The sequence below is a fragment of the Engraulis encrasicolus genome, chromosome 9, assembly GCF_034702125.1.
Source record: "Engraulis encrasicolus isolate BLACKSEA-1 chromosome 9, IST_EnEncr_1.0, whole genome shotgun sequence".
In the NCBI taxonomy this organism is placed as follows: domain Eukaryota; kingdom Metazoa; phylum Chordata; class Actinopteri; order Clupeiformes; family Engraulidae; genus Engraulis; species Engraulis encrasicolus.
This window is the reverse complement of record NC_085865.1, coordinates 15,999,399-16,010,630: the sequence shown is the minus strand read 5'-3', so window position 1 is coordinate 16,010,630 and position 11,232 is coordinate 15,999,399. Positions and strand designations below refer to the sequence as shown.

The following is an 11,232-nucleotide window of genomic DNA, read 5'->3' as shown; positions in this document are numbered from 1 at the left end:
AAGCCGCCGACCCAACGTGGACTTCTTTCACCGGTGTTGGACAGCAGCGCACCGGTTCGGTGCACAGCAGAGACTTCCTCCCGAACTCCTTAGTGGGGTATGCGTGTCATTGTGAATGACGTCAGTAACTGTGTGAGTAGAGTAGTAGCCTAACCTGTGCATGTAGTAGTGCTGTGCTTTGTTGGTCGTGACAATACTTCTATGTGCGTGTGCATCGGAGAATCATCCTTGGTGTGCGGTGACCGGTAGCATTGTAGTGTGTGTGTGTGTAGCCTAACTAGTCTTGTGGGTTACTTCCCATATGTGCTGTGCCATTTGGTAGATTGCTGTGGTGTCCACTCTTGAGTGAATTATGTTATTGTATTTTCATTTTCTTCCCTTTTTTTTTTTTCTTGTGGTTGCTGTTTTGATTCCCTGAGGGATATGTACTGTGATTGCCATGCCATTGACTATTGTTGACCATTTCTGTGAACCTTTTTGGATATTAATTGCTTGCTGTGGTTTTCTTACTGACCGACTAATTTGATGTGCCGTGTGGGGGTATTTGTGGTGTTAATGTGCCACTCCTATGTCGGGTTGTGGGTGGGATTCTGGGTGTACCACTGTGCGACTGCTGTCCTGTAAGAAAATGAAACCCTTAAAACTGATTCCTCTTCGTGGTGTTTTGTGTCTTGGAGGGGATTGGATCTGTGTGGTTAAGTGGTCCGCCACGACACATGTCTTTCAGGATGATGAAGTTGTCGTCGTAGGTGTTCAGTCAGGGAGGCCATTGCCAGCTTTGAGGAGGGATGAAAGGATGAGCGACTTTGGAGCCCTTCTCTCTAGTCCCCACTCCTGGCTGAACGATGAGGCCATGGACCACGCTCAGGCTCTCTTGAAGGCACAGTTCCCTTCAACGGAGGGTTTGTATGCCACCACCTCTGTGGCTCTACTCTACTCTACTCTACTCTCCGTCGTCCGATTGGCCGGGGGGTCACGTGGCGTTACGCCGCTTTGACGGGGCCTAATCGGATCAAACGCGGCACGCGTAGACAGCCCCGACCGAGACGAAACGGGAACTACTTCCCCGAGGTCTCTAGGATGTTCCTACGCGAAACGGCGGCCCGGCAAAAACGCTTAATTGATCGGGGGCGGGGAGCTCAAGAGAACGGCGAGGGAACGTCGTAGAAAGACGCAGGAGGCGCCGTCGGAATCGGCCGGTCCCCCCGAACGTTTTTTGATATCCCGCGTTTCTCTACGACGTTCCCTTCAAAAGATATCTCAAAAAAGGACTAAAATCTGAAACGGAGCAGTCAAATCGGCCTGGGAAATACTGCACCTGTTTGAAACCCTAGAAAAAAATGAAAATCTCAAGGAAAGGTCGTAGAGAGAAGCGAGAGGGTGCGTTTCGATCGTCTCTTTGCCCCGAGCGCGTCGACGCTCCCGCCGTCTTTCTACGACCTTCCCGTCCAAAATGGCGGCCCAAAACGCACCCGATTTAAATAATAATTAAATAATTGCCAAAATTCGTAGGAACGTCGTAGAGAGTCGTGCGACGTGTCGTTTTAACCGTCTCGAAGCCCCGAACGCGAGGCTGGGCCTGGTTTTTCGTTTTCGAGAAAAACAGAGCGGTTAGGGAGCTTGGACATGACTTTTGTCTTCAGACTGCACTTCAGGAAAAGAAGAAAAATCAGGCCTCAAAGGCCGAGGGAACGTCGTAGAGACGCCCGAGCGGTGCCGTTTGAAGCGGGGCGTAACCGCGGACGCGTGGAAACGGAATCTTTCTACGACGTCGCGTTCAAAAATGGTCGCCAGTAAAGCTTCCCTTTTCGCGTTTTTGAAAATTAAACAAATTTATTCATAAGGCGACGTCGCAGAGAGCCGCGAGAGGATGCGTCGGATTTGTGTGTCGTTGTCCCCGACTAGGGGAACTTGTTTTTTCCTTCTGAAAAATTACGGGGGCCGATTTGCTACCCCTAAACCCGCTTTGACGGGCCCTAACTGGATCAAAAGGCGGCACGGTCAGGCAGCCCGGACCGAGACGAAACGGGAACAACTTCCCGGAGGTCTCTAGGACGTTCCTACGCGAAACCGCGGCCCTTAACGGAGGCTTATTCTAGGCCGAGATAGATAGACGCAGTTTGATCCCAAAAACGGAAGGGAACGTCGTAGAGACACCCGGGAGGTCACGTTTTATTCGTGTAGTCGGCCCGAGCGCGTGGGACTTTGTCCCGTTTCCCTAGGACCTTGCCAAAGGGCCCAGACTGCGTTTCCGGAAACCCCGTCTACTGTAAATAAGGTCGCAGAGACACAAACGAGGATGGGTTTTTATCGGGGCGGCACCCCGAACGCGTGGAACTTTGCGGCATCTTCATACCACGTTCCTATCCAAAACGGCAGCCAATTAGGCCTGGGATGAGGCCTACTGATAAATTAATACAAATTTAATCTTTAAAAATAGAAAGCAACGTCGTAGAGAGCCAAACGACGGTGCGTTTGAATCGTCTCATCGGCCCGAGCGCGTGGAACTTTTCGGAATCTTCCTACGACGTTCCTATGCGAAACCGCGCCCCTAAACGCTTTTGAGGCCTAGCTCTTTGAAAAATGCGAAAAATATTCGTAGAAATTCAAGGCAAGGTCGTAGAGAGACGTGTGAGGTTGCGTTTTAATCGTCTCATCCCCCCGAACGCTAGGACACCGCATATAGGTTTCTAGCTCGTTCCTGGACAGATTTGCCCTTTTAGGCCTTGAGGTCAGTCGCAAGTGTAAAAGGACTCGCAGAATCGCGACCGGAGGTCCCCGCAACCCCAAATTCGGTGGGCACCCTAACTTGAGGCTGCCGAAACTTTTTGCATTCATCCTTCTAGAGTTATTCTCAAAAAACTGTTTTCCCATTGATTTGAATGGAGACGCTTGGAACAGAAAACTGTAACTTTTGTACGCAAGGTCGTAGAGACACAGGGACAAGACTGGCGTGTTCCTTGATCCCAAATTATGCCAGGCGGAAAGCATCGCGGAGTCTCTACGACGTACCGTTCCGGAGATATTCGCGAAAAACCGTTTTCCCATTGATTTGAATAGAGACGCTTGGAACGAAAAACGAGTCCCAGAGCCAAAAACGCTCCCCAGGAAATTTGTCAGGAGTACGTTTCAGGTCATCTGGAGTCTATTGGTATAGCTTTTGGATGAACTTTTTTTGGGACCCTAAGAAATTGTTTCCCATTGAATTGAACTGCGTTTCCGGAAACCGTGTCTACTGTAACCGAAGGTCATAGAGAGACAAACGAGGATGGGTTTTCATCGGGGCGGCACCCTGAACGCGTGGAACTTTGCGGCATCTTCCTACCACGTTCCTATCCAAAATGGCAGCCAATTCGGCCTAGGATGAGGCCTACAAATGAATTAATACAAATTTAATCTTAAAAAATAGAAAGCAACGTCGTAGAGAGCCAAACGACGGTGCGTTTGAATCGTCTCATCGGCCCGAGCGCGTGGAACTTTCCGGAATCTTCCTACGACGTTCCTATGCGAAACCGCGCCGCTACACGCTTTGGAGGCCTAACTCCTCAAACAATAGACACAGTTCGCACCCGAAAACGGCAGGGAACGTCGTAGAGACAGCCGCGAGGTCACGTTTTATTCGTCTAGTCGGCTCGAGCGCGTGGGACTTTGTCCCGTTTCCCTAGGACCTTGCCAAAGGGCCCAGACTGCGTTTCCGGAAACCCTTTCTACTGTAACGAAAGGTCTTAGAGAGACAAAAGAGGATGGGTTTTCATCGGGGCGGCACCCTGAACGCGTGGAACTTTACGGCATCTTCCTACCACGTTCCTATCCAAAATGGCAGCCGATTAGGCCTACTGGACACACGCAAGTGTATAAAAAATGATGAAAAATATACCAAAGGTCCCTGCGACCTCCCAGACTCATTTTTTTTAACCTTTTAACTCTTCTCTACAAAGTACTATTGTCAAAAACCCACTTTTGAAAAATGGAATTTTGCCCGGAATGTTGCCCTTTTTTTACATTTCTCATGGTTTTTTGGCCTTTTTGGTATCAATCTCTCACAAAAACCAATTTTCTCTTATCTCAGATTCATTCTCCAACAGATAAAACACTTTTTAGACTGTTTGTCCAAAAAAAATGTTGACAGGGTGTTTTTGACTTGGCTCTTGGACTATTGTTTAGGTTTTTACCGTCAAAAACTGCTGGCTTTGAGCAGAGTGTTTGGACTTGCTCCAGGACGAGGTAAGGATGCTTTTCTGCTGTTTAGAACTGTTCTAACTGTACTTGTTTGTCATTTTAGCAGCGCAACAACAAGGGGGGATATTTTTAAAACTCTTTATGTTTGCAGTGTAAAGTAGCTTGTACATAGTACATAGTAGCTTGTAGCTAGCGAGCACATGGTCTCAAACCACATTGCAAGACAGAGGTGTGTGTGCTTTTCCCTGCTCTAGGACAAGGTAAGGGGGCTTTGCTGTTGTTTATGACGGTTGTAACTGTAACTGTTTGTCATTATATCATCACAACAACAACGGGGGATATTTTAAAACTCTTTATGGTTGCATGTAAAGTAGCTTCTAGCTAGCGAGCTGCTACGAGCACATGGTGTCCAACTGCTCTTTACCACATTGCAAGGGAGAGGTGTGTGTGATTTTACTTGCGCTAAGACAATGTAATGGTGCTTTGCTGATGTTTATAACGGCTTTAACTGTAACTGTTTGTCATGATATCATCACAACATGGACGGGGGATATTTTAAAACTCTTTATGGTTGCATGTAAAGTAGCTTCTAGCTAGCGAGCTGCTACGAGCACATGGTCTCCAACTGCTCTTTACCACTTTGCAAGGGAGAGGTGTGTGTGATTTTACTTGCTCTAAGACAATGTAATGGTGCTTTGCTGATGTTTATAACGGCCTTTTCACGCGGGCCTTTTGGGGGGGGGGGGGGGTACAGTATTCGCGCAGTGTAAATGCAAAATGGCAAAACAATGAGTACAGTATGACATTGGCGCATGGAGAAACTATAGGCCTAGGCCTACATTTCAGCCATTTATATTTTGAGAAATAAGGCTACATAATACACATGCAGGGGTCTATGTAATGAAAGGAGCAGAGATAAGAATTTAAGATTACTGTGAAATTGTTAACGCATAAACAAAAAGGGTCTAAGAGGGTAGGCTATGCCTTTTCCCCACACACACATAGGCGTACACATTCTACATGAGGGGTGCTGGTCACAGGGCCAGTTTTTCAAAATTCCTCCCATTAAAAGGGCTGAACAACATATTACACATTTATCTATATTCACATTCATTACACATTAATTTCTATATGCAGAAATTAATTAATTTCTATATGTCTCCTCTGCCTTGTCAATGAAGGCCTGTCACCTAACTCATTACAACTGTAAAACAAAGCCTGGGGAGTGTTAGTAAACTCATCCCAACTGTCCCTTCTCTGAAGGTTTTTTTTATTGCTCCCAAACCCAAGTTAACTACAACAACTTGACTAGGCTTTTGATCCCTCTGTCTTTCAAGCACTTGTGGTTTTCTCTATAGGATGTATTTACTCCAGGAGGAAAATGCGAAGGAAATCGTTATTCAAATCGTTTTAACAAAAACGGCAATCGTAAAAAAAAGTTTAAAAAAAAGTAAAAATTTTTTTTTTTTTTTTTACATTTTCGGAAACTATGGCGGCCAAATTTAAACTATGGCGGGCCGCCATAGTTTTCTCAATGTATGGGAAACACTGAGCTGGCCGCGCTGGACAACCCCCCACCCGCCTCCGATGCCTCCTCCTCCTCCACCCCCGCTGTCGGCCCTTCCTCCTCTACCTCCACCTCTGCTCCCTCCACCCCCGCTGTCGGCCCTTCCTCCTCTACCTGCTCCTCTCCTCTACCTCCTCCTCCTACCTCTCCTCTACCTCCTCCTCTGCCGCTCCTCCTCCTCCTCCCACCGGCCCCTCCACTGCCCACGCCGCCGGCCCTACCGCGTGCCCTGCGTGCAGGGACAAGGATTTGAAAATCTTTCAGCTGGAGCGGCTGGTCGCGCAGCTGCGGGCTGGCGCCCTCGCCCAGGGCACCAGCGACCAGGCCCCAGCAGCAGCAGCAGCAGCCAGCAGCCAGCAGCAGCAGCGCAGGACCCCGGGGGGGGCGCTTCTTCGGGAGTGAGCCCACGACAAATGCCGGCCTACGGTATGTATGTTTTAAAATGTTCCCCCCTACAGCTCTACAAAGATTCATTTCCTTTCTCAATGGAAGCAGCCGTGTTAAGGCAGTCATAGCTCACACTACTCCTCAACTCACGGTTGAAGCGCCCCTGAGCAAGACACACAAAGACACATTGCTTCAGGGACTGTAACTAATGTAACTGTAACTAATGTGCCTAATGGTAAACCACATTGGAAAACCATGGTATGCAAAGGGTAATGTAATTTGATATTAATTGCCTGCTTCTGTTTTTGTAGAGAGAGTCTTGCATAGTTACAAAGAGTACTATACCAAGGACTCTCCCACCAAAAAGGAGCAGGAAAACACGACACAGAGGGTGTCTGTGGCCAGGGATTACCTCATCCTGGCGTCACAAGGACGCATCCCCCCCGGGGATCTCCTTTTATCTCAGGGACTTATCTCACCTCAGGGTGTAAGTACTAACATGTAATGATCGTTCCTGTTGTCCTGAGTGTCAAATACATTGCAATTGACTTTAAATCTTCCCTAAATACATATTCTAGTGTGGTCAACGCCTGGAAGAAGAAAGGCTTCAAGCCAACGACAATTAAACATAAGCTCCAAAGCGCAAAAAGTTTTTTCGTATGGCTGGGAAGAGCCCAGCCCCAATAGAGCTCTTCAGCGTTGACGTCAACTTGTATGCGGCGTTTGGACTACCGGTTCCATGGCGATTTTTTACATTGCAAAACGCCATAGAGATTCAGGTTTGGCAAAAATATAAGTTGCACGGCAACAACGAACATTAGCGTGTCCCCGCATCCCTTTCTCATTAGTGGAACGGATCGTATCATCATGTTGGTGTATTCACATGTTAAATCATGACGATTATAATTCAATATTGCTAACCCCTTTCTGATCATTAAAACTTCCGAACTACATACTTTCCTTTGGTTGCCATGGGTACAACCTTCCGCACGTACATGCCGTTAGATACTGGCGCCGTTTCTGTAGTCGCCAAAAGCTTCCGGGTTTAGCATATGGACGCAACATCGTATTTATGTCGAAGTTTGACACAAAATGATCAACCATGTCATACATACAGCCTATTTTTAACACCCTCGACAGTTTGCGGGGGTTCGCTAAGCGCGTGCTTGCACTCGGAGCTTATTTGAAATTTACCCCTATTCATTCCCAATGGAGGCCGGAAGCCGATAGGAACCAGGACGTCCTTAAATGCTAACATGAAAGACTACAATCTACTACATGCTTCCGCTTCCGCTGAAGAACTCTATGAGTACGACTCAACACTGCGAGGACCAATGTCATTATTTTGGAGATAGAGAAGGAAATAAGAAACCTCAGGGCCAAGGTGCTCACCCACCAAATGAATCTTAAACGAAAGAAATCGGGTAAGGCTCTGAAGTCTGCTGTAATATATTCTCCTTTTAGCCTATTTTATTCCATGCCATGCCATGCTATGCTATTCTATTCAACTTTATTGTATGCTATTCTGCTTTCCAGCCAACATCCTTCCCCTTCAGGTCCATGCCGAGTGCATCAAAAGGACAAACCAGACTGTTGAGTCATACCTGGGTAAGTCTATATGTAAATTTGCATATCCAACATTATTAGGGTGTCAATGACTTACAATTGTTAATCTAAGAATTTTTCGTGTACTTTTTTCTTACTTTTCTTAGAGCGAGCATTAAATACCCATCAGCGAGGCGACATTCACCGTTTTCTGTCGGTCCTCGCTGGGCTTATTATTTCTGAGACTGGCCATCGTCTCGTGGCCCTATAAAACATGCTCTTCGATGAGGTTGAGGTGGCAGACAGCACGAGCCAGGGATACGTCATCTACGTATGTTTTCATCTCCGTTCATCTGCAAGGAAATCTCTGTCATATATTCCAATGTAAGGTACAGTGCAATTTATGTTTAACCCGTTGTGCCCTCACACAGGTGGCAGAGCACAAGACGGGGGCCACTTTTGGCCCCGCCCAGTGTTGCCAATTTAGCGACTTTTGGACACCTGGCGACAAAAAAAAATCATCTAGCGACTTAGCGACTTTTCAGGCTCAATCTGGCCGATTCTAGCGACTATTTCGCTTGTCTTGTGAGAGTCAAAACAGTCTCCCTCCCCACGACACCACACAATGCATTTTCAGTGGCGGGTAGAGACAGACGTGACACATGATGCACTATGGTGTGGCAGCTTTTGTGATACGCACAGGAATTCTCATGCGCATGTACATCTGCTTGTATGAGGCTACGGCAAGCGATATGGGACAAAGATATGGCAGGAACCGAATGTCAACCAACCGAGATTACACAATCTTCGATATGGTCACCAAATGTTTTGGGACTGTCATTTATGTTATGCCTACACTTTGGAATTAGATCAGAGTCTTGTTGTTACACAGGTATATTTGATTTACCTCAACTGTACCCTGTACTTAACTTTACTCGGTCTACTCAAGCAGATACAGGGGGCATGAGAACCCAGTGCGTATCACAAAAGCCACCACAACGGCTCCTTGGGATATGCATATGAATTTAAATACTACCAGGCTGGCCGCACCGACCGCAGTGAATCCCGGGCACTGGCGACCAAAAAACTCATCTAGCACCTTTAGCTACTTTTTGGTGCATCTGGCGACTTTTTAAAAAGTGCATTTTCAGTGACAAATTCATCATTTTTCCACATAATTCTGACTCTGCGCTGCCGTCAGAAGCGTTTCCCACGGTTAAGCAGGGCTGCAGATTAGCTCTGATCTCCAAAAAGTAGCTAGCACCGCCCATTTGTACTGTGGACGAAGGCATGTGGGCACGTTTTCTGTAGATCAGCGCGCCGTGCGTGACATTGTGACGTCATACGTAACGTCATGACGTCATCTAGCGACCTCTAGCGACTTTTCAGCAAGCCCATAGCGACTTTGGCTGATTTTCTTTTGGCAACACTGGCCCCGCCCCGGTGGCGGTAAGCCGCAAGGTGTTTGACGTGCTCAAAAGGTGGCTGGCAGGGCGTGTTAGAATGGCAGGATGGCAGGGGCCATTTGTATTTTCAGGACGGTCCAACGGCCGCGCTCCCGCCCTGCTCGAATTCTTCCGCCTCGTGTGGACGGAGCTGGGCCTCCCCGGCACCCCACCGACCTTCCGGGCCTTGAGGGACTCCCTCGCAACCCATGTGAGTACAAGGACGCTAGCATGCAGGTATTACTGAATGTATGTATTTTTAATGGCTGTATGTATGTATGTATGTATGCTCCATCTCTTAGGCTGTGAAGAGAGTGGACCCGAACGAGCAGCCGAAAATGGCTCGGCAAATGTGCCATGAACTGTCAACGAACCGCCGTTTTTACCAGGGGTTCAACGACACCGACGAGGTCCTTCACATACGAAAGATTTTCATGGCGCAGATGTTGAGGCCGGAGGAAATGGCCCAGCTCGAAGAGAAAATCGAGCTCCCGACGCCCCAGGACCCTCGCCCGGGAGCACACAGTTGGCAGTCCTGGACCATAATGAAAATGTTGGCAGACGACCGGCTACCACTAAAGACGGTAAGATTACAGATGTTTTACTTGTCCTTTCAAAAAGAAGGCAAGTGTCTGCACACTTCATACGGTTTCTTTTTTTTATCCTTTCTTTTTCCACACGGGAGGAAAGATTACAAAAAAAAACATGATGGGGGCAAGGGAGCCGACATTCAACTGTAGTCACATAGTTGTCTGACCATTTTGATATGCACTAGTATTTTGAATGTTTGTTCCACTTCTTTACTTGATTACATTTAGCATTCACAACAATGGGGGTGTGTGAATGTTGTCATTTAACTTAGGGATATAGTCTTCTGGCCTACCCACAGCTCTCTTGAATTTGTAGTAGTGGACAAAACATGTGTCTGGAGATCATCCAAGTACATTCAACACCTCATTATGTATTTTCGTGACATAGGTGAACTCCGTTGGAAGTACCCATACTCAAGACAGTCTGGGGACTGGGTGTCAAAGCCCATCTATGAGAAGACTACACAGAGCTTCAGGAAGGACCTAATGGAGCGCGTGCTGGAGATGAGGGATGACCCTACCATAGTGTACACTGAGCGCTACAAGACCCCCCATGGCAGAAGACTCCTCCAAAACATCGCTCCGGTGCAGAGGCCTGAGAAAAGTCTATTAGTGGCTAGACGAAGCAGCCGTTTTGGCAGTCACAGAACCAAGCCCTACTAGTCTAGCAAAGATTTCTTGGATATGGCCTAATGACGCCATAGTAACAAGGCCACTTCAACTCAAGAACACTATTTCTTATTATTTTCTTTGCTGTCATTACGCCTACTGAAAGATGTACCACAATGACATTTCAAATAAAATTCACATACAAACTGTACTGGCTTCTTTTCCTTTATATAAAACAGAAATAATTGATTCAGTAAAAGGAATTACATATTCACATGAAATGTTTTATGTATATTTACAATGGCTCTGTAATGATAGGCCTACAAAATGTCAGTGGATCAAAGATGGTGGTGTCATGGGTGCCGCGAAGGGGGGAAAGGTGGTACATATTCTAATGGCCCAACCATGGGCGCAGATAGCTTTTAAAAACTGGGGGGGGCATTTTCACAACAAACCGTCCGCCGGGGGGGGGGTTGGTGTATTAGGCTATTATAATACCCTGATTATAATACATTGAATATCGTTTTTTTTATTGTTAGTCGCCTATTCATCTTCCGCTAAATAATTGTATTTGCTTTAGTAGCCTAGGTCTACTACATAAAAAAAAAAATCTTGATTAAAAAATTAAAACATCACAAATGTTTAAACCGCTCCAGCTTCTACTCAGAATGTGCACGAGTCTCCCACCAAGACCCCGCCCCAGTGCGCGCTTCTAAACACCTCTCCCATCCCATCAGCAAGTGCTACTTTCCCAACCAATTCAAACTTTAAACAGGAGAACTGTCAACAAATTTCACGTTGTATTAATGTAGGCCTACAGCAGGCTATGCAACACTGTGTGATTTATGGCTATAGAAATTTTAAGACGACTAGTCTCGCAGTGATTTTGCATGCAAACATAACTTGAGTC

General features: G+C 46.9%; 1 long non-coding RNA gene across 1 annotated transcript; it reads left to right on the top strand.

The window, feature by feature from the left end:
* The first annotated feature begins 8,453 nt into the window (after positions 1-8,453).
* LOC134455016 (uncharacterized) lies at positions 8,454-10,531 on the top strand. Its single transcript, XR_010035967.1, has 2 exons — positions 8,454-9,707; positions 10,102-10,531. It is a non-coding gene; the product is annotated as an uncharacterized LOC134455016 (long non-coding RNA).
* The last annotated feature ends 701 nt before the right edge of the window (positions 10,532-11,232 follow it).